This window comes from Lampetra fluviatilis, chromosome 10, assembly GCF_964198595.1.
Source record: "Lampetra fluviatilis chromosome 10, kcLamFluv1.1, whole genome shotgun sequence".
Classification (NCBI taxonomy): Eukaryota; Metazoa; Chordata; class Hyperoartia; order Petromyzontiformes; family Petromyzontidae; genus Lampetra; species Lampetra fluviatilis.
The window spans coordinates 13,220,033-13,245,370 of record NC_136284.1 but is presented as its reverse complement, the minus strand read 5'-3'; the positions used below and the strand labels follow the sequence as shown (position 1 = coordinate 13,245,370).

At 42.7% G+C, this 25,338-nt stretch overlaps 1 protein-coding gene across 3 annotated transcripts in view; it reads left to right on the top strand.

Annotated features, from left to right (window-relative positions):
• The window catches only part of LOC144934595 (protein PALS2-like), a 221,460-nt gene that overhangs the window by 110,456 nt on the left and 85,666 nt on the right, over positions 1 to 25,338 (top strand). The window lies entirely within an intron of this gene.

Genomic DNA, 25,338 nt, shown 5'->3' with positions numbered 1-25,338 from the left:
CCCCTGACAGTGGATTCGCGTTGGCCTCACTGTGGGCTCCATTCGTGGAGTTGCGTGGTTTTCTTGTCCTAAAAAAGGCCCTCCGTAAATAAGTGAGGTGACATGACAAATGCTCTCAAACACGTGTGGTCGACTTCCTGTAAGATTTCATAAATCTGTGATGCGGTGATACTTTAGTCTGAGCATTTCGGATTTTTTTTAAAGTAACATTTTCAGATAAATGTTTTCTCTTCTTAAATGTCATGTATCTGTTGCGTCCGTGGGGCTACTCAACTTGTCTTTTTTACCGTTTCGTTGGGGGTGGCTACACCGCCTAGTGGTAGCGTGTTCTTGCAGTGGTCCGTTGGTTCGAATCCGGCAGGCTGCCTTGGTTAATACCGCAGGTGACTTATCCATACACAAATATATGCCATATGCTTTATAGTGGACGCCAAACATCACCTTGACATCATTCAGTAAGAATAAGCCATTGTGTGCTGGATGGTCCATGTTTGCCAATTAAAGATAGCAACATCACTCCCTAATGACAGTAGCCTTCTGTGAGACATCGTAGATTCGTGACAGCCTTGCGATATAATAATGATGCAAGTGCCCAATGTCCAAAATTAGAAGTTATGAATTGTTATTTGTTCAGATTAAAAATATATATCGATAAAACACATTAACATAATGCTGTGTGGTTGCCGTACTTGCACTTTCATTTCTATAGTCATTTGCCAGGTATCTATTTTCATTTAATTTGTTTTAATAATTGAAAATAGCATCACATATATATAGATAGCAATTTGTAAATGAGTAGAGGAAACAACATACAAAATGAACACAATTCATGATTAATTGAACTTATATTTACAATAAACAAATGATTTGATACGTGTCCATTATGTACCAGTATCCAATGGAGCAGCTTTAGAGCAAATAAAATGTATTATCTTGTATACGTGCATATGAAAGTTTGTATACAGAGTGGTGTATTCAGACAGGGGCAACTTTGACTTAACGTTGTCCCCGAGACACGAAAAGCCACAGGAACAGCTTGTTGGAGAAGCCACACGTGGGATTTAATAGAATTTGTTCATGCTGTCAGTGAATTTGCTCATGTACATAGCTACTTCATGTAAACAAGTTAAAGGTGTGGGATGTTTATCGAATGTGTTAATGTCGTCACTAAATCAATCAATACCATTTTTTATCTCTATAGCACTATTTCGTGCAAAGGATTCCATTCAAAGTGCTGTACAGATTTAAATTAAAATATTGTTAATAGACTAAATCACAAGAAGAATAAAAGCAAATTCCATACAAAACAAAATTGCATTATAATACATTACTATCGAAGGCATATTTAAAAAATAACACTATAAAATAATCTTAAGTAAAAGCAAGTTTAAAATGTGAGTTTTTTTATTTTACTTAAAACTGCTTAATCATTGTAAAGCCATTCCACAGATGAGAACCAGACACACTGAAGGCCGCTTCTCCTGAAACTTAAATACCCACGTGGCTACTGCATACGTGTACAACAAGTCACATGTGCAGACCTGCAATGCCTTGCACTTCCACTCATTTTCGTGTTTTACTTAATGCAGGCGTCTTTTATTACGTTGGCAAGGACGACCTAAGAACATTATCTAAAGATTGTCCATAGTGCAAGCCGCTTTCCCTGGGCACGCGGAGGCAGTGAATATGCAGAAGGTGAGATGGAAAAGAATGAAGGCCACTTGCAAACCGTCTGTGCCTAGAATATATTTCACGGCTGTCATCGTAGAATGGCACATGAAGGGGTTAAATACATTTATTCGATGGGCTTGCTCCGTGAGGTTCAAACAAAACCGTCAAACGTATGCTGCAGGCAATGCATTCGCAGGTGTACAATATGCAATCTGATAATGGTCTCCTAAGCTATGAATCTTCTAATAAAATATTCCGGGCTGTCTGACCTGCACCATTAAAATAAGGCTTTGTGTTTTGTCAAGATTGCTGCAGCACGAGTGGACTGCACATTCGTATTCATCAATGTCGTACATTGACGTGCACACATGCTCAGAAGTCAGGAGCATTGGGGTGGAGCATGTGTATGTATAGTGTGTGTGTGTGCACATTATTCATTTTGCTTACAGTGGCTTACTGTTGGCTGATTGGATTGGAAGGTCAATGCTGCGTATTGTGGAATATGAGAGGAATTGATCTTATATTCTGGATTGTTGCCAAAAAAGCTACTGGAATGCGAGGTTCAACATATAAACATAGACGGCGTCAAAATGGTAGCAGGGGATGATTATATTTTTTTACGTATATTTATTTTTTTATTGAATAACTAGAAATACGAGCATAATTGATGCTCGGTCACAGTGCTTAAGACTAATCAAAACGAAGAGAACTTTTGAAAAAAGACATTGCGACGTGTGTATGGATCTTAATAACGAATCACTGTAATCCTCCATATGAGAATGACTCACACTCATTAGTTCTCTACCTTTGACAATTCACTGGGGGGGGGGGGGTTCAATGCGTTCCCATAACGAGCTTGCTATTAAATCTTGAATTAAAGCTTTCGTGACTGCAGGAATTCATATTCTTTGGGTCTTTCTGTAAAGTCACGTAGATAAGTTCTAAGATGAACGCTTGTGTTGCGATCAAAGCGTCGTAGTTTTCTACGTTATCTACTTGACTTTACCGAAAGACCCAAAGCATAAGAGCTTGCTATTTTTTGTTGTTGGTACTGCTGAGGCGCAGACGACGACAATGCATCTTCTTGGTTCTTTCGGTAAAGTCACGTAGAAGGGAAATGATAAAAAAGCAAAGTTTATTATTTATATAATAATTTATTATTTATATAATAATTTAAATAATAAACATAAAACATCTTTTATTATTTCCCTTCTACGTGACTTTACCGAAAGAACCAAGAAGATGAATCCCTGCAGTCACGAAAGCTTTAAATCGAAAAAGACGACAATGCATTTCAGATGCATTTACAAGCCCCATTGTGGAGCGCAGCAACGATAAACAGGAGCACGACAAGATGCGGACCCGGTGTTGCGGTATGACGGTTGTCATTGCACCCTCTTGATGGCCATCTGGAGATACCCGAAACGGGACGTTCCGATTGGGCATTATAAATAGCCATTTGTTGCACGTAGCAATTGAGGCCGGATGCACACTGCGTGATGCAGGACAGGTTGAGTTTTAATGTGGGCTGCTTGGAATTAACTGGATGTCAAAACGCGTGAGCAGTTCTGCAGCAGTGCCTGCCAGACTATGGGTCTACTGATTGATACACCGTGAAGCGTCATGAAGCTGCAAGACATGTTGGTTGCGAGATGTTCACTATCTCGCCTCGTATACACGAAGTCGTGGGTTCAATCCCAGCACTGACGCCTGCTGTATATTTCGAGTTTGGATGTCTTTCCCCGTGGTTGCGTGGATTTTTCTCTGGGTCCTCCAGTTTTTCCCGCCACATTGAGAATCAACGTGCGTTTAGAATATTCGGCTTCTATAAATGTCCACGTTGATAAGCCACTTCGTTGAGCTATTATTTGTGGCCAGGTCGCTTCTGAAAAGAGCTGTATAGCTCAGTGGGCCTGACATGGTAAAATTAAAAAAATTGTTTAGTTTTATTTTTCGATTTTAAGCTTTCGTGACTGCAGGGATTCATCTTCTTGGTTCTTTCGGTAAAGTCACATAGAAGGGAAATAATAAAATAATAATAATAAAACATAATAAAATAGAATTCTCACGACGTTTCGGCCACAATATAAGCAGCCGTCCTCAGTTTTAGTTTAGGTTGGAAGCTCCTATTTTAAATATTTGTCGAATAAATTGCGACGCGTTTTTTTGGTTGTTGGAGGAAAATCCGAGAAGCAGATCAATACCCACGTCATACACCAATTATGCCAGCGTGGTCGGCATTGCACGTGCGAGTAGTGTGTGTCTCGGTTACATATTTACTTTAGTGAAGAATAAGCAGAACCATCAGTTGTGTACATGATCTCATTTACCGTGCAACAGTGGGACAATATTTTAAATGTAGTTAAACACCTTTGCGGCATGTATAAATGAAAATAAAACCATTCCGTTTGATATGAATAACTCCTAGAACAAGACAATGCAGACCTGAACATGTAATTCAGAGTTAATCTGCTCAATAGGATGCCATGGTTTTGGCATCCTTCGCACGAAAGATGTGTAACTCGCACACACACACACATTTCACATTCTCCCTCGTGATCAATTATATACAGTATTCGTCTGAGCTGTACTGCACTAAAGCGGCTGTGCCCTGAGCTGGCTAAGATGTGGAAGATATGCACATGTACCTCTATCCCATTGACAACAAATGAGTACATCTCCTTATGCATTGAGATGTTTATTTCTCTGAGAAAAAACTAAATAGCAGCCTATTTGGCAAATGAATACTTTTAGAACCGTAACGGAGTTTCGTATGAATACAAAAACAGTTCCTCGGTGCTTAGTGCATACGAGGTTCACGTGAAACACTAAATATTCCTGATTTTAGTGTTGACATAATCTATGCACTTGCAGTGTTACCACTACTGATTGCCCTCATGTGTGCAATTCCACTTTTCTTTTTATGGACTTTTAAAATAGTTTTGGCCAGGAAAAAGCTTCCCAAGAGGCATTTCTTGTTGCCTCTCATTTGTTTATTATTTTAATTTTATCACAATCCATATTCCACGGAGTTTTTTTTTGTATTACTGCTTTTAGCATTGGCTGATGGTGAGTGAAATTTAAATGCCCTTAATTTGTATTCATATATGTGTGCACTAAACACTTCATCTGCAGTTCAAATATTTGATGCAAAAAGCCTGTCACTTTTGTCCTGCTAGGAATAAATTAATCACAGTTGTCTGTGTAGGAGCTTAGCAATGCGAGCCTTATCTTACAAATGGAGGAATGGTCTTACGTTGCATGACTTGAATACTGTAAGAAATGCCCTGACCCATGTCTCATTAAGGGGACCTAGTTTTGCCCAGTAAGCCCAAGGCAGCCCTGCTGAATTACAATAATCCGGAGAGCCTTTTTTGTGTCCAGAGTTAGAATGATGTGTGATTGAGGCATCAAGCATTTGTAATCCCTTTCACTGCTCACCGACCTTCCCACAATGCCCTTCCCCCGCACCTCCGATTAGCATGGTTGGCTACGTATGGTGCAAAAGAAGTTCAACATACGGGTTTTTGTATCAACCACGTACCCCCACACGCCACACATCTCCCCACAACCACACATCCCATCACAAGCTCACATCTCCAGAATTTGGTGACTTTACCAAACTAGTTTTACTTTAATACATCAAGACGTTAAAAAAGACTCAGCAAATAATCCTCAGCTTATCTAAGTTGCGTGCAATACTTGAATCTAAAGTTACAATGTCCCTGATTGAAATTTGCTAAATAAAGAAACACATACTCTTCCACTGTTTTTACTTTGCCAGAGGTGCGGATTTTAACTCTGGTATCCTCACAATGTGCCAGTTTAGTGACAGATGCGATAATGGCCAGACTCTTCAGCCATCTTCTCGGAAAGGTTCAGATGTATGATAAGATAAGGTGCCGATGCACGATAGCATACGCTTGTAGCTTCTATATTGGAAGCCCCCTAGACATGACATGCACTGGATAGCGAATGAGGCATGGGATTGGAATTTTGGCCGGCTGCATCGGAGCAGTGGTTCAATGGTGAAAATGTGTGTGGTGCTTGAAGTGGTGGATGCCTTAGAGCGGCCGTGCACAATGGCAAAGAGGTAGTGTAGTGGTTAAATCGATGCGGTACGAGCGCTCACGGTCAATGACGAATATATGAACCAATACTGGACTTCCTCAAGATCGACTCAGCCTTAAATGAATACCTGCGTGTAAACATCACCACCGGGCAGACAAAGGTGGCCAGGCATGGTTCTGGTCACCCAAACCGCTCATGCAATGTCTTGGTCTTAAATAGGTGCTTGCTCAGAGCACTTCCTGTGTAGACTACACGGAGGGATCTTTGTCTGATTCCTTTGAGAATCCATTCCCATTACGGCAACTGTCCCAAGCTCTTTCCCCTTGGAGAAGCACCAGGGATAAAGGTCATACGCTGGGCCACCAGCCAACACAACACACAGGCTATACTTATACTTACGAATGGACAAGGGCTCTCACGAGATTTACAGGTTTTGTTCAACTTTTTGAGGGGTGTTCGTGAATCTCAGCAAAATAGAGGATAGACTGCACATGGTTAATGAATGCCTGGTTACTACTGCCGTTGACAAGGGGAAGCCAAGTTTCTTTCAAAGGCAAGTAGTCGGTGTGCCGTGTGCACTTTTAAAATAGGTCAAAGTCAGACCATCCTTGCCCAAATGAGCAATGGGGCACCACTCCTCTTCATGAGCTACACGAACTGTTGCATCCCATTGTAGGGTGTTAGTTTCTCTACAGGCCATTCATTGCTGACGTACCACAGAATGGTGGTTATTTGATCACTCCGAGAGGGATCGTAGGCTGAGTCAACCCCCAATTATGATTTGAACTTGCATTTCTCTAATGGTGAGTAAAACACTTTCAACTGCAGTGCCACGGACCAGATTATTTTAAAGGTTGGTGAATAATTTCCCAATACACTACTGTAGATACAGGATATTTCAGGCTGGGTGTTAAGAGTAAATATGAGCATGTTAAATGCTGAGACCCTTTGAAGACGACCATCATTGCATGGCAATATGAGAATATATTATGTTATCTGTGTCTTGGGAGGCGCATCGAATTAATAAATAATACAATTTATAAAGTGCCAATTAATAAAGTAATCTAATCCTAAACTGTGAAAAAAAATTACATTTGTAGCATGACTAATGCATATCAACATTCTTTTTTATTCCTTTGAGCTGTTTTATGGGCTGTTTCGTATGTTCCGAGCAGTGATGTACATTGATAGTCATGCCTCTAACATGCTGCAAATGTGGCTCCATTTCCATTCTTGGATGAGACACGCTGCCAGATGATTGATCACAATATTCCGGGTTCGAATGTGGCAGTAGAAAAAAAAACTAATATATTTTTTCATTATGTTTTTTTTATCCGGGCATTATTTTTGTTAGTCTGGCAATATACCGTATGGTAAATGCAGTAAGTGAGATTTATAGGAGATAACCAATCTCAATGTGCTGGGTTTAATAAATCCTTCTGTTATTACAGGGTATGTACATTGATGTAGCCTGTGTTTGTACACATCAACCTCTTGTGTATTGTATTCTATACTAGTCATCATCGGTGCTCGCTATCACGAGCAGGCTAACCAAGTTGAAAAAGAGAGTCCTTGTGAGGGTGTATGATGGGGAGCAGTAGTATAGCGGTCAGCGTGCTGCGCTACGGACCAGAGATCTAATCCCGCTCACGACCAGTCCTGCGTCTCCACGAGTTCGGTTTAACCTCAAATGAGTACCTTGGTGCGATGTGTGAACATCACCCCTAGGGAGACAAACGCTGCTAGGCGCAGTGCTAATAACACACCCCTTGTGTGTCAAGGTGGCCTTCACAGGTGCTCACTAACAGCACTTGCCCCAACAGTCTGTTAAGGCTATGTGAGGGATCTTTGTCTTGGTGTGTGTTAGGGCCTCACTTTTATTTTCCGGGTCAATTATTTTACGAGAGAAGTCGTATTTTCATCATGCATTTCCTATAATAGGCTATTAAGTGTCGCAAATTTTAGTCAGTTAACTGGAGTTATCATTAACGTCATATTGAATGTAATTAAGAAATCATTTATGGGGCCTGCAAAGTCTCAATTATGGGTGAATTTTTGTTAAATTTAGTGTCTCTTTATGGCTTTATGCTCATAACTCATACTTCCCTAAAAAAGCGATATTTGATCTCAAATGGTCCTAAATTAAGGAATTGATTATGCAGTTGAGTAAAATAATAAATCCATAAGGTTCATAATGTTCACTTTAAAAAAGACCTTATCCTAATGAGCAACCTAAAAAAAATTCGCTGATAAATAAAACAAAACTTACAATTTATTTATAACATTGTTATGCAGTATAAATCATAAATTGTTACATTGGAAATCTGCAAACTGCTAAATATTGGAGTTAAACACGAGCTTATAATTAACCGGCTTAAATTATCTTTCCTTCGTAATTACCGCGTCCCAGATCTTTCTCTTAATCGAGACAGCGAATTACTTGGTGTAAAGGAAGTAACCATCATCAACCGTGGTACACCAACTGCCGTATGAAGACCTCCCCAAGTCGCTGCTACCTCTCACGATCCTGTAACGTAACAAAACATCACGTGAGCTGAATTCATGACTCAATCTCCACTTTGGACATAATCTTGGACGTATTCCATTTCTTGACTGCCACCCAATAATTATCCTTCACCATCATCTGCCACAATCGCTTTTCGCGATGTGTCCTGCCTATAGCCACTTACTCTTCTTCTTACTCGTTTTAACGATGTCATTAACCAGTGTGTGTTCTCTAATGCACGTGTTGTCCCCCTTTCTGGCTCCCAAGGTAATTACAAGCATGCATCTCTCCACGGTTCTTTGCACACTTTTTTTTTTCCTTTTTTAATAATGATATTAAAAAATATAAATACGGTGATATAAAAGGGAATCAGAAAAATGACAATTTTCACTCCTTTGTGATGGCGATACTGGATGACGGCTTCCCATGCTTTTCGGTCAGGTGGTTTGTTTCACCAGACTTCATCAGACTGGTCAGTGCAAGTTTGGGGGGTGGGGATTAGAGCAGTATCTCTTCAACGATCATCCCCCACTGATGTTAGTCCGGGCGAGTTAAATGAAGATCTCATTCAAAAATGTTGCTTGGCATCGGCCTACTTATGAACGTCAACATATTTAAAAGAAGAACATTCCTTCTTTGCTGCCATTGCTGCTGTCTGAGATGCCAATGCTCATTATTTTTTGCCCATATTGAATTCCAAACACGCTTCTTTTCTATGCGCCGTGCAATAACTTTGATTAACCTCTCTCTCGCTCTCTGTCTTCCTTCCGTACACACATCATGTTGATGTTTGTTTTACTTTCACCTCATCCTCATTACGGATTTCCCTTTTATGGCTCCACACCATCTGGGTATACATTATGCATTTTGGCACTGGATAAAAACAAACTGCATCATTAACCGAACCCGTAATTCTATTATTTCTGAACCTGAGAAAGTGAGGGAATTTGCTATTCTCCTTGAACTCCCCCAATTCTCACAGGGAAGATGGTTTTTTTCGCATTCATGGCTTAGCACAGATGTTGTAACACAGAATGCAGGTATTGCTAATAAACGAATGCATTGTGGAAGTCGTGTTCGCTGTGGTTAATGGAGCTCACGTGTGTGAGTTGTGCAACAAAGTTTTAATTGCAAGGGAGGCCAGGGTTTCATTCATTCACATGGGGCTTGTTTGCTATCCACCTCAGATTTGTGTTGTTCCCTAGAATGCCGTTATGATGCACGCAAGTAATGCGATGGCCAGGGTGATCGAATTACTTTCGTGATAAGGAAAAGACAGTGTCTTTGCTGCTCAGATAAGTCTGAAGTGGTGTTCATGTTTGTTGGTGGCCCTAATACAGTGGGGGGGGGGAATTCTACATTCTTGAGGCAGGGGAAGTCTATCTGGAGGACGTAAGATTTTAACTTCCCACAAAGCTGTTCCCATTTTTGTGGATACCAAAGGGGTGATGAGCTTCGTCCAACCTCTGACCAAAATTTGAACGTGCAACCTTCCGATTGCAATTCAAATGCAGCAATCTTAGAGAATGACGAGAAAACTCATCTAAACAAGGAACGTGCGGTCTGGAAACAAACAGAAATAACAACACGCAAAGGCATGCTGCTTAACATACGGCAAAAAGGCACTATTCCCGTCAGGCATTGCGTATGTGTCATGTGACCCCCACATTGCACGTACAATGCAGTCAGCCTTGTCTAGAAAGCCGACTCAAACAAGAGCTCCCTTCTGAGTTGGTGGTCCCGACAAGCTGAGAGCGCTGCCCATGCAATGTGGTGGTCACATGATATTCACACAGGGCAAGATGGGAGTCAAAACTTCCTTCTGTTTGCCAGCGGCACACCGTTGCGTGTTTTTACGTCTACATCCAATTGAAATTTAAACACCCCAAGCACAGCGCCACCCATCCAGATCACTCACTCGCGTGTTCCTGAGACCTATATCGTAATCTTTGGATGCACAATCTCATAAAAAATGTGCACTATTACAATGCATTCCACTCATATCATTGCCAACGTGAGCCCTTGAAGTTTCATTTTAATTCGAGAGGCAGTTTAACTATCACGGCAGATTTTCAAATATTGTGTCTGTTTCATCTGAAAAGGAAATATTTCATTACCCACATCCTTGGCTAAAGCTACACATTTTATTTTGATTAAAGCCTAAGGCGTCCTTCAAGTCCATGTGTGAGAGAGGCATTCTAAAAGATTACTGCTGTGATAGCTGCCGACATTGCCTTGCTGGGGCTAATCTTTCTTGGTATTGCCGAGGAAGTGTTGAACTGATAATAGTAAAAGTACAGGTGCCGTGGGGTAGGAGAGATCAGAACCCAGTGTAATTGTGAGCACTGTTAGCGTGAGACAAGGCAGTAATGAAAGGGGATTGAGGGATCTTGAACGTTGTTGATTTGAAAGCTGCGTAAAACTTCGTTTCTGCGAGATTAACATTCTAGTTGCATCTTGGTCTCGGCACCGTTTAGTTAAATGGATATTTTCTATAATGAAAATTTGGTGTTTGGAAGTTTGCATTTGTGTGTTAAATCTATGCTTTTTTTTTAAATCTAGATTGAAAACTAATTTATTTTGGACTCCTTTTTGTCTTTAGTTTGTTGTCCTTCCCCCACACCTCAGATGAGCACGGTTGGCTACATACGGTGAGAAAATAAGTTTACCATACATACATACAATAGAATTCATCCTTTCCATAGCCCAGAAAATATTGCTGAGTGGCGGGATACCTTTTTAGAATGTTACTGCATTGATATGAGGATTGTGCATGTGGAAAGGAATTGGAATACCTGTGGAAAACTCATGCACGAGGGGGTAACATTCAAACGCCCTGGGTCAATCACCCACTTTCTGCACTGCCATTTACTGACCACCTTGCTTATCGGGAGTCTCATGTGTGTGGTGGTTGCTGCTTGACCTGCACACCCTACCAACAGCAAACTGTTGGGCCAGAGTCATGAGCAACTACACTTGGAAATTAAAATAAATATTTGATGTATCGTTGTGAGTGGATGTGTGTGTATGGCCTGCTATATGTATATAAAACATGCTGAAATTGCGTATTGGTCACGATGTAATGTTCATGCATTCAAATGCAACACACCGTGGAAAATAACACGTGTAATACTGTGTAGCGTAAAACAACGCCATGTATTTTTTTTTACTTACAGCTTAAACACAACTTGAACACCATGTTTCCATCATTTCATTTCTCAATAAAAATGTGCAAAGCAAGGGTTGCCAGGGGACATTGATCGGGTGATGTTGAATTCCGTTACATTGTCCTGTGTACACGCAAAGGCAGCACATGTTTGAAGTGTGATATCATTGATACGTGGTATGCTGCCCTGGTGTAACGGCTCGCACACTGGACTTAACAATGCACAGGTTTTCTCCCCACCCAGCAGTTGTAGCAACGGCGCAAGTTTCATAATTCCTCTTCCTTTGTCCTACCATGAGTAGTATGAACAGGTGCACCACGTTTCACCAATCAGCAGGTCCGCATGTGGCGGGGTAAAGTGTGGGTACTGTACTCCCCCTTCTGAACGACTCAGGGGCAGAGGTCGCAATCGGGTACCCGATACCCATACCCTACCCGATACCCGGCTACCCGTACCCGGCCGGGTACGGGTACCCGTTTGTGACCCTGGTGCGGCCGGGTACAGGTACGGGTAGGCCGTGAGTCACTGGTGAGTAACCGTTTGTCACTCATTTCCCAACGTCTTGACTCTTCTCACAATTCAAGTTCCTAGAATCAACCCACCCGCGCCTGTAACAACATGGCTTCATCCCAGAGGTTGCAATCGGGTACCCGATACCCGTGACCTACCCGTACCCGGCCGGGTATCGGGTAGGGTACGGGTAACCCGTACCCGGCCGGGTACGGGTACCAGTTTGCGACCCTGGTGCGGCCGGGTACGGGTACGGGTAAGGAATCAAAACCCGTTTGCGACCTCTGCTCAGGGGTGAAGAGGAGGCCACGTGGCCTGCAGAGGGCCTCTTTTGAGCTTCCTCAGCAGGAGGCCCTAGCGCTGGCAATAGCTTTTATTGAGTTTCACAGGGCAGCATACGTTCGTTGCTATTCTTTGAAGTTGAATATTTTTTTTATCCTTAATTAGTGAAATACAATATGCATCGTGCGAAATATTAGGGTAGTTGAAAAAATGTCTTCTATTTAATTTGACCACCTTGTCATTATTTTTGTTTCATCGAGAACATATTTTAGATCTACACATGTTTTTTTTACTTGTTTTGTTAAGCAAATAACATTACTGTTTTGTTGTCAAATTTTGTATGTACAGTATTTAATACATGATCTATGTGACACTGCATGGACATAGATAGCATTTTCTAGTCAATCCACTGCTGGATAAAGATCTCCCCACGTTGTGCGGGTGTTGGGGGTTATTTGACCATGCTTCACTACTCCGTTCAGCACTGGTTGGTGATGCTACGTGATCAATGAATTCAACGTAACAAACAGGTCACAATATGGTTGGCACTGGAGTGTTATCCTTTCATATGCATGGGTTTTCTCCAGGCACTCAGATTTCTGCAACATGCAACATTTTCCAATAAAGGAATTCACCAAACATCCAAACCCAGGACCCTTTAAAAAAATTACCCCTGCAGTAGTCGATAATTTAATCAATGAGGGCTAATCTGGGTAAAGACTCTCGAATTATATGTCAACTTATAATGGACTGCTCTTTATGCACAGGTGTTGGTTTTTTTCTTCTAGAATTGGCTTCATGGCACAAACTGAATTAAACTCGTGTGGTAATTAAGAATGGTGTACGGGGACCATTGCACGAAGGAAATGAGACCGCGTGTGAATGAGGATGATCTATACGAGGCCCTAGAGTCAAGATACACTTCAGAGCAGATTGGGTGACTCAAGTGGAGTTCACTGAATGTGTCCTAGCTACTGATTGAAGCAAATTTCCACGTTAGGCCTTAACCTGTCGGCCATGGTTTAGCCTGTGAGAAACTGCATTCAGCCACCCACTGCAGACGTTGCTCGTTGGCTTGCAAAACAAGTACACAAACACAGGCACCAATGCCAGAATGCAAAAATAAAATCTGTCGGTCGATACAAAAAAGATTAATGTCAAGAAACAGGATAATGATGTGCTCCAGAAAAGGTTAGAAAAGTCACTGCTTAACTTGACTTGATAGTTTATAAGTGGCGCAAGAACTAGGTTGTTTCTGCAACTCTCAGGCTGATGCAAGTCACAACTTTACAATGAAATATTAAAGGAGCTATGATGGCTGACAATGTGGAGAGCCTTGCTGTATTGAACGCTTTATTTATCACATTAGACAAATAAATTGTATAATATCTAGTCCACTCTGTATATATAGAGAGAGAGTATATATGTTCATACTAGATACACCATATACAATACAGCTGTTTTCGTCTCAGTTGAGAATGGGATGACAGTCATCTCTGGTTTACAACCCTGATCCAGCAGAGGAAATTTTACATTCCTCTGGTGGGGAAGAGTGTTTACAAAGGAAACCTGCTATTGACGTCCCCATACATTAGTACTCATTAATACCATGCACTACATTGGACAATTTATTTGGCGATACACAAGCCCATCTCAGAAATAATCAACGCATTCATCATAACACTTTGGCCATAAATGGAACATATACATAAATAGGCGATGTATTGGTCAGTGGCCTTTTTCATAGCACTACAAGCTATGAAGAAAGGCTATAGGATGGTATTTTTCTGTACATGTATGTGTATTTAAGTTTGCATCTGTATATGCATGAATGGGTGGTTTTGTTTGCGTGTTGGTAGAAGTAGAGCGGTTAGCGTGTCGCACTACGAATCCGACGACCTCAGTTCAATTCCCTCTCATGGCCAACACCAATGACAATTATCTGATGTTGGGCCTCCCCTAGGTCGATTCAGCCTCATATTAGTATCTGGTGTGGTGTGTAAACGTTACCACTCTGTGTCCTTGTCTGCATTCTGTTGCTTTCAATTTAAAGTGATTACGAAACATGGAATCGGGCCTTTTTAAATCCTAAAATGGCTATTGTACCACCAAAAAGTGGTAAATCGATGGCCCAGAGTCTTTAGCTCAGACACACGAATAGATAAAATCACATCATTCATACATGGCACAGGGGACAAAAGAGGTAGCAAAAATAATTGTAGATATAGAGTTGCTGGTAGGTCAGTACATAATAAAACATGTGATAGTGAAGAGGCAAACATTCTTAATGGCAAACACACACACCTTGAATAGCCCTGTGAGTTGTAGTCGCCGATGCCCACGTCTGCTACGGGAAGGGAACATTGTCTCAAGTGGTTGGCAGATAAATGCATGTCCCAATTGCTGGAGATTACTTGGCAGGCAATATTTTAAGGCGATTTGTGTTTAGGGGGCGTTATAATGGCCTGGAGAAGAGCCAGGCTAGTGCGAAATTTTAATAATGCATTTGACATTGGTGAAATGATGAGAATGACTCATACAGCCATGCTCCATAGATCTTTCCATTATGGATAATTTCTTTAGCACCATCGATTCTATGGCACCGTCTACCCACAGCCAAATCATCTTAAATGTGGCCAATCTTGTCAGATCTGGATAACTAAGTAGAGACAAGCCTGGTTAGTGCCTGGGACGGAAACTGGCTGGGACTGATCAGATGTTGTCAGCTGGGTCTGCAAGGTGGCTATAGGAGATGGCAGGAGAGCAATGCACAGAATGTAACTGCGTGGAGCTTTGAGTGCTGTCTTTTCGTATGCATGGGTATTCGCGAGGGACTCCAGTTTCTTCCCCCATGCAGTATCACTCATTACCAAAATTGCCTAAACATCAGAAATGCATGGTGTTCCTAAAACAATTCTTCAGACTCGTTGATGCTTTCTTGGAGAACAAAGGGAGTTGATATTATGTATTATTTTTGTCCTTCGACGTTATCAAAGTAGCTTTGCTTTTATTATCTAAGCCACGATGCACTGTGTCAGAAGAGCTTACAATCAGAAGGTGGTCAGCTCAAATCCTAGTTGGTGGGTAATCCAGCAATCATACCTCTGGTGTGAATTAAAATAATGAGTACCCCTTTGAAGGAAGACAATCGTGAAATGACGTTCAGATTATATAGGAATCCAAATTGTATCGTCTTGAAATGAAAGGGTATTCTGGTTGTGATCGTGATGCCGATGATGCAGTAGCCATTTAACAGTTTATTTAATTTTATTGAACTTTGCTTTGGAGTGCCACGTGCAGGATGGGTGCATTGATCATCATAGGTATATTTGCTTCGATGGAGTAGGCTCATCTCGGCATCAGTAGGTGCTTCACATATTGATTATTTATCATGTATGGTCAAAAGGACCTGTAGCAAGGATAATAGCAACATACATTTCTAAGGGAATTGTCTTGGCTGTGAATTGTTGTGTAGTCGTGTACTTAACTTGATGGATAGTGTCCGATTAATGTCCATCACGAGCTATGATCGGAAAAGTTGTGTTACCTCTGGGACTGTTGCTTCATTAAAAACTTAAGCGATTGGACCAGGAATTGGAAACATCTCAGTGAAGTGTACATTAATATGTTAATGGATATGGTTCCGATTATAAATAATTAAAATAATATATTTCTGTCTTTTTGGAATTTGCTAATGTTGAAAATGATTGACAGATCACTGAATATTAATGAATCTGTAATATATGCAGATGTATTATTTGTGTTGCTTCGGCACGTAACATTAATTGCAATAACTTAATTAAGTGAAACTTGAAATATGTGATTATCCATATGTAAATTATCAGCTTTTGGCCAAGAGGCCTTTGGAATGAAATGTTTCATTGGAAATTATTCAAATGTGAAATTATCCTGCTGTTCACAGTAAATAGCTTTTGCTATATGAGCCAACACATATTTGCCATTTTACTTTCAACGAATACATAAAAAAAAACATGTCACTATCTATCATTGCAAGATAGCAATGTATATACTGTGTTGTGGAATGATTGTTTATATTTGTGAAGTATTGGAAATGACGGCAGGAAACTCCTTGACGGGTAACACCAGAGGTGGGACAAAGTCATTGTTATGCAAGTCCAAGTCGAGTCGCAAGTCATCAAATTCATGACTCGAGTCTGACTCGAGTCCAAGTCACATGACTCGAGTCCACACCTCTGGGTAACACACTTCTTTTATTAAATCTTCACTTATCTCGATACAACGTGTAGTCTCTATTCTTCCGCGTACGGTCACCAGACACCGGTACAACTCGTAACCTCTTCTCTTCTTATAACACACCGTACTGAACTCGTGTAGACTCCAAGCCTCTAGCTACACACGCCTCACTCGTCTCGTGTAGACTCGCCTCGTGTAGACTCTTCTCGTGTAGACCCTATGCCTCTGGCTACACACACATCACTCGTCTCGTGTAGACTCTTCTCGTGTAGACCCTATGCCTCTGGCTACACACACATCACTCGTCTCGTGTAGACTCTTCTCGTGTAGACCCTATGCCTCTGGCTACATACACATCACTCGTCTCGTGTAGACTCTTCTCGTGTAGACCCTATGCCTCTGGCTACACACACATCACTCGTCTCGTGTAGACTCGTCTCGTGTAGACCCTACGCCTCTGGCTACACCCATATCACTCGTCTCGTGTAGACTCTAGGCCCCGGCTACACACTCGGCATGCTGACACTGCATGCTCACACTACCCCCGCCTCTGGGTTACACAGAGTCCCGGTCCTCGCAGGACAGCGGGACTAGGTACCGCAGGGCCCTGGCTCTTCTTCCCGTCTTCAGTCTTCGCTGGTTACACTCTCCCCGTGCGCCTGTGCGCATCCCCTTATATAGTCGTTCCTCCCGGGAGATGGAGCGGATGCGGACCTCGATGCGAGCATCGCTTGTTAGTGAACCAATCACAACGCGTTATCTGTACGATCCTTTTTCCCCAACGCGTGTTTCCACTCACCAACCAATCACGCCGCGCTGCCACTCGATCACTCCCACACCAGCACGTCACCGGCACCCAGCCAATCAACACCACACAACCCACGATCCCGCGCTGACCCCTGATCCCTCACCGTCAGCGCGCGTCACCACCCACACATCCAATCACAACGCGCTGGCACCTGATCGCTACCCCAGCGTGTATCACCACTACATTTGTATGGGGTAATGCCTACTATGCAGTGCACGTTTATAGAGCACTAGCTTTCCTACCCGGCTTCGCCCGGGACTTGGATTCACCACACCCGGCCGCCTTTGTCTCCCCAGTGGCAATGTTCACACACCACAGCAGTTACTGGTTTGAGGCTGCGTCGACCTAGGGGAGGCCCAGGACCGGTTCAAATAATCGTCACTGGTGGTGGCCGTGAGCGAGAATCGAACTCGGGTCGCCCGGTTCGTAGCGCAGCGCGCTCACCGCTACACTACAATGCGTTACGCTTCCACATGCGCGGGTCACGTGACAGATTTGACGTCACAGCTCACTTGCCGTGCAAAAAATATATGCATTATTGAGCCCCTCCCCCTCCCCCCAAAAAAGTGTATTTTTATAATTTTAGCATGGTGTACAGTCTGGAAAGTACCCACACGGCAAATTTGCAGTTTGTTGCATGTCGGGAAGTACGCTAAACATTTTGAACAGACAAACATATTCACAACTTTGCCTTTTATATTTATGGAGATAAGGTTCTGCAGTAAATAGCTTTAGGGTTTGTGTAAATAGCTTGTTTAGATGTTTTAACATCCACAGTAAAACTTTCCCAACCATCACGTGCAGATCACATTAGCCTGAGACTATAAAGAGAACGCATTTGATTATGTGCAGCCGGATGGACGCGGTTAAGATGTGTTGGCACATGGGATTTCTCAACACTGAGCAACGGCGATGGTTTGGATGTCTGTTTGCTGTACAGTGGAGAGACACTTAGTACACATCATGAAATCCTTGCAGGCTCACGCAGTGGTGCAACAGGAATCCTCTGCAGTGAAATTGCACGCGAACATTCGTGCTCATTTAGGGCACCCCGGCCAAGTATTCACAGAGCCACATCCACCCACACACGGTGTACGGTGCTTTTTCTGCAATATTTAGCTGTCTTTTCTTGGATTTTCTGTTTGCACATAGTCACTTTAAGATGTTTTCTTGTTCATGTTTTGTTTTTTTGTTTGTTGCGGTTGCACCCGATTCAAGAGCCGAATGGCTCACAGGGCTATACCTAATAAATGAAACTTGAAACACACACACACTTCTTTAGAGCTGCTGTTTGTGTTTAGTTTGTTGTCCTTCCCACGCCACCCCCAATGAGCACGGGTGGCTACGTACGGTGCAAAAGAAGCTCAACATGCATACATACAAGATAATAAGCCCTGATTGTACTAGCGCTGGAATCCCTGCATGCATTGCGGTGTTCTCGGTGTTAGCAAGGATACATCGCTTGAAAACAGCACTTTCAGTTTATGGATATACTCTACATGTATATAGTATATTTATTCTTCTTGGTTCTTTCGGTAAAGTCACGTAGAAGGGAAGTAATAAAATAATAATAATAAAACATAATACAATAATTCTCACGACGTTTCGGCCACAACGCAAGCAGCCGTCCTCAGGTGAAACAGGTCTGTCGAGGCGACAGCGTCTGAATGAAACAGCACACGTGCTTGGAGCATATATATACGCTGGGTTGGAAGGGTGGGGGGGAAAGGGCGTCTTGACAAAAGAATTTGCATATCAAGAGGAATTTAGCATATTTATGTGAAATGCAGGTATGTGATTAGTACTACTTATGTCCGTGCATTATGCAGGATTAGCAGCATTCCCTTCTACGTGACTTTACCGAAAGAACCAAGAAGATGAATCCCTGCAGTCACGAAAGCTTCAAATAGAAGTATATTTATTGTTTTACCAGATGAGAGTCAAGTGAGCGAAACATCTCTTTTGGGGGGGAAATGCACACAAATTATATTTACACATTTTTGTGTTCATGATTTGTATTTAGTTGTATTACTTCATTGAAATTCTGCTTTCAGTGCGTAACGGCACAAGACGCTAGACGCATTTGAAACTCCCGCAGCCAATTTGACAAGTTTGGTTTCCCTACGCCTTCATCACCACACGTGCTATTAAAATGCACCACACCGTGTGCAAAGGTACATTTAACTCTGCAGACAACATAACACTTACATGTTCATCTAAATTTGCTTGTGGTGACAAAAAAACACAATATCCTTATCATACATGATTAATATATCTTGATATCTCTCTTATCTTGCGTGTGTAAACCAGAGGTGTGGACTCGAGTCATGTGACTTGGACTCGAGTCAGACTCGAGTCATGAATTTGATGACTTGCGACTCGACTTGGACTTGCATAACAATGACTTTGTCCCACCTCTGGTGTAAACACAGGATGTTGCCACCGTCTAATGGCTGGCATACTGGACTTGCAATCCAGAGGTTGCCGGTTTGATCTCCCTGCAGATCAGTTGAAGCAGGCCGACGGAGTTTATTTATTTATTTATTGGCCAAAACATTCCTTTATTTTTCAGCGGCTTGTTAGCAATAGCCCCCATTCTAGATTCTACCTGCAATTGCAGGGTGTATTTTTACACCACCGCCATTATTGGCAGTGATGACATCGTGAATAAATGAACAATCACGTGGTCGCATTTATATATAGATGCCTATAAACAAACGCATCATTTTGTAATTGCATGTAGGCAATCTCTACCCAATGTTGGGGATGCTGCCATGTTGTGATGGTGAACGCACTGGACTTGCAATCCCGATTTTCGCCGGTTAGAATGATGGGGCAAGTTTCTTAAATGCCTCCTTCCCCACCCCCTTGCCTCTGTCCACCCAGCAGTGGGTACAACACAGGTAGTGGATTGGCAGGTCACGTGAGGTGGGGTAGAGTGTGGGTTCTCACACCTCTCCCAAGACGTCCGGTCAGCGAGAAAGAGTCAGTCATTATCGAGAGGGGCTTTCTAGAACTCCCTTTTGCTGAGGCCCTTCTACTCGCAACACAGTGCAAGCAGTACTAACAGTACATTGCAGGGCTGCACCTTTAGCCAGGCGGTGGTGGCAATGCATGCGCCCGTACCCTAATGTGCCCGCATATACCCCGCAAAAATAGCGTTTTGTGTAAAACAAATTTCAGATAGCCCGCACCGCCATATACCCCGCATGCATTCATATATTTAACGTCGTTACCGCAGCTTAGTTCCATCATATTAATACGAAGTTTACATTTGTAATACATTCCACTATCAATTGTTAACATTAAAATCACAACGTGCACAAAGAAAACAAACTAAGCGGAAACGAGTGAACTTAAAACAGTAAATACGTAACAAAAGTAAATATCCAATAAATAAGTAACACATAACTGGTAGATAAGTAAGTAGTTTTAGCGCTGGTAGATTGTGCACTGCGCAGACAATAGCGGCACTATGGTGACGCCGTTGCCCCCCCCCCCCAGCTGCCCCACCCCCCAACCCCCCACCTCTCCCTCCCCCCACCTCTCTCTCCCCCCCAGCTCTCCCGTCGCCTGTAAACAGTGCGCGCACTTCAAACATTCTCGTTTAATTGTACAAACAATTAATTTAAAACGTGATAACATGTGCAATTTTAGTGTGAGTGGTTGATTCAGCAGTGCTTTAGTCAAGGGTAAGTGTTGCATAGTTGATAGTCCTACCATGAAAAAATGCAACACGTGTCAAATATTTGTGGGATAGCCCGCACCTCCATATACCCCGCAGGGTCTTGTTTTGTTTGTAAAAAAAGTGGTCTACCCCGCGGGTTATATGCGGGAAAATACGGTAATCCAGCACCGTGGAGGCAGCGAGAGTTGATCCTCGCTACAGAGAGCACGTCCACCAAGGAGATGGAGCGATGAAGTCAGCTCGCGTGCAGGTGTTTTGTGGATTGTTACATTGCAAGACCGTGGCAAGTGATGGTGGCTTAGGGAGGCCTTCATCTAGCAGTGGATTGACTGAGGCTGATAAGGGGCCGTCCATAAATGACGTCACACACCTAGGGGGGGGGGGTCAGACATTTGTGACGATGTGTGACGAGGAGGGGGGGTGGTTGAGAAATTTGACGTCACATCAAAATGCGCAGCTTTAAATGCATATAGACAACACGTTCTACTTAATTACATAGACTTTTAAATAAATGTTTGCTCCTACAACATCAGAGTGCACTACAATGACAATAGTTTAAAGCGATGTGAAGCATATTCTTGGTTCTTTTGGTAAAGTAACGTACCGAAAGAACCAAGAAGATGAATCCCTGCAGTCACGAAAGCTTTAAAGCGATTTGAAGCATGTTTTATTTGGGGTGGGGCAGAGCTTTGTGACGTCATTTCAGGGAGGTCTGACTTTTTGTGACGCCGTGTGACAAGGGGGGGGGGGGGGGATAAAAAATCGTCCAAAATCGCGTGACGTCATTTATGGACGGTCCCTAATGATGGTGATACATTTCCAACGTTGTTGCTGTTGTACAGTGCCTATTCTACTCTTCGATACCAAAAACTTTTCCAGGTCTTTGTATTTGTGCTGAAAATCCAGGTGAATACTTTTCGATTTGCCACGTTCTCGTTTCAAATCCCCCGCGTGTTCAGCAAGCGGAGCATGACCGTGTGCTTTAACACAAGCGTGAGATGCAACACGGAAAGGTTCAGCTCCATGCCCTTTGCAATAAGTAGCCATAGGATGCAGAGACTGTGTTTAAGCAGCCATAAACAACAAACAGCTTGAGACGGGTTAGGCCCCGGCACTGTGCTTCCCACAGGGATGTGTGCATCTTCAAGATGCCGCAGCTGAGCGGATTGTAAAAGCTTTGGCAGTTGTTGTTCGCAGGTTATGAAAAAAAATGAAGGCTTAGAAATTACACATGTTGTTGAGAAATGATATTACCATCGTTGTGTTTACATAATACTGGAAGGTAGGTGAAATAAAAAAAAAATGAAATCCTCATGAAAATATTTAATCAGGCGTGTCAATTATCCCTTTTTGATTTGTATTATATATTTTTTCCATTCACCGTAATCACTAGATTCAGCAGTGCTTGAAAAAAAATGTACCCCCACTTAAACGTGTGAGTGCACGTACGTAATTTGCTATGACAAATGGATCTGAAAAACGGACACCGCTGGGCCGGAACATAGCACGAAGCGTGCGCACTGCAGAAGCTGTGAGATGCATTCTTGAGATTACACCGAGAGAGAGAGAGGCAGGGGAACAGCGTGAAGTTGAGAAAATACGCAGGTTAAACACACACAATATTGACTGTTAAGAAAAGTAAAAATTGGTATTTGGCAGAGCGCACGTTGCTAGCAGGTAACGACCTCCCGTGTGTGAGAATGATTCCAGAGTGGCGGCCAAAGGAGGGAATTCGCCCAATAGGACGTTCACCCAGGAGATGGAGCAATGAGATCGGCCGGTGTACAACTGCCGGGTTGGATTGTTGCATCTGGAGCCACGAGGCATGGGGAGGCTTTCATCCAGCCGTGGCTTGCTCGTGGCTGACATGATGCATGCTGTGGATGTGCGCTGTGGATGTGCGCTGTGGATGTGCGCTGTGGATGTGCGCTGTGGATGCTATCTCCCCGTCTCAACCCGAGATCACCCAGGGGGTCTGGCGTGGTGTGTTAACATCGGCGCCAGAGTAATGAAGGGTAGCCGGCCGTGGTCCTGACCACACGAACTCCCCCGCGTGCCGTGCTGGCTTTAATGGGTGCTCAACAATCGCACTTGCTCCTCACGTATACAAGACGAAGCAAGGGATTTGTTTTGTGTGTGTGTGATTAAGACGATCTGTGTCCATGGTCTCAAGAGAGAAAATTGGTGTATGGTATGTGTAAGTCTGTATTCTCTGTTCTGGATTTGAAGCTTTCGTGACTGCAAGAATTCATACTCTTAGGTTTTTTCGGTAAAGTCACGTAGGTAAAAAATACAATTAAAAGTTAATAAAAGTAATCATGGAAATAAAATAATAAATCACGACGTTTCGGAGGCAACACAAGTCTCCGTCATCAGGTGGGACCGTCACAGCTTCATGCAGTAATTTTAGCTGTGACGGTCCCATCTATATTCTCTGCATTATAGGATGCACTCCCCCCCCCCCCCCCATTGTTTTGAAGTACAAGTTGGGGGTGCGTCTTATAATCTGGTCGGCGTGTGAGTGAGTGGTGGCTCAGTGGTTCGTGCGCTGCGCTACGAACGCGCTCACGGCCACCGCACCAGGTACTCATTTGAGGCTGAGTCGACCTAGGGGAGGCCCAGCACCAGTACAGATAATTTGGGCCTCCCCTAGGTCGACTCAGCCTCAAATGAGTACCTGGTGCGGTGTGTGTAAACATCGCCACTAGGGGGGACAAAGGCGGCCGGCGTGGTGCTGGCCACCCACCCCCTCGTGTGCCGTTCCGGCCTTCACGGGTGCTGCTACTCGCTAACAGCACTTGGCCCCAACAGTCCGCTAAGGATGTCCGGGGGTACCAAGAAGATGAAAGCCTAAACAACTTTGACAGGTTGGATGTGAGAAAGGTGGGGATGGCAGAGGAGGGGGTGGATGGGGGAGAGAGAGAGGCGTGTGTGGAGGTTGTGTGCGTGTGGGATGAGAAGAGAGGAGTAAGATTCCCAACGAGAGAACATACATGAGAAGACAACCTTTGACAAGGCCGTGAAATCTAACCCTATCTTCTTTAGCGCACACCCTCAGCTGCCATCATTGCGATTGGTCATTCTCAAGCAATGAAAGTGTAGGTTGATTTGCTTGCATTAATTTATTTCCCGAAGAGAAATATATTTCAATATTACCCAAAGTAACGTGAATTTGTGTGAAATAAGTTGGGGGCTTTGGTAATATGTATATATATTTTTTATTTTGAGCTAATTTTGCGATAGATTGGTTAAACATTTGTTGAGAAATTCAGTTGTTTACTGCGTTATTTGAACAAGTATTTGAGTGTCAGTATATTTCATGTTGTGGTATTTGTTTTTGATGTTGTGTTCTATTTTTTGCATTTTGCCTATGTAATACCCATGATGGTCTATTTTTAAATACATAAATTTTGTATAATATATCATGCATCATTATTACTAACTAATTGACATTTTATATATATAGAAACACATAATTGGGTGGCTGCTACAAAATCATTATCTTATTAAGCATCTGTAAAGTTTACTTTTACGGAACTAATTATTTTTAATAAGTGTCATGCATGCTTGATTAATGGAACAAAACAACAATACTTGAAAATAAATCCAATAATCTATTTAGACCAAATCAATGAGCTGCCAAGCTTTACCCTATTATTGAACCGGAAAAAAAACGTATACATGTACAATATAAATAGTTGATTTTACAGTAACAGATCTATGTTGAGACTAACAAAACAAATGCAGGACATGAGAGTAAAGAAATAGAATTACCTTCAAAATCCCTTTTAATATTAATTGCAAATCTGAATTGCTTTTGGTTGTTTGCTGGAGCAATCGATTTCAGTTCACTGTCAATTTAATTATGTTTTGCAACGAACTTTTCCGACTTATATAACCCCAAAAAACGGAATACACGCGCTCCTGGCCTTGACTCAGCCCAGCAGTTTGAAGATCTTGTTTCCCCAGCTCGCACGCTGACTTGTATGGATCTCATCCCGTCACAGTAGGCAGTGTGAGGACGTTATCACGTAAACCCACACAGATATACCTGTCCCATATTTGTGAACACAAATGCTCCACGGAGACTGGTTGCCGAAGGGGAGTATTGAGCGCCATTGCCTTAGGCAAAATGCCCCTTAAACTTTCTACGACGATTGCAAAAAGCTCTCATTCTAAATTGTGCCTGCGACTGCAGGTTTTTTTTAATCAGTGCCATTAATGGTAGTAATGGTAGAGTGCTTAAGTCAACAATCACATGAATGCATAAATAGATATTGATGCATACATAAATGCATTCGTTCGTGATGGCATTTATACTGTCTATACTAAACTCCTGCGATGCTGCGATGGTTGTAACGGCTAACACATTGGATTTTGCAATGCAGAGGTCGCCGGTTTGATCTCCCAGCGTGATAGT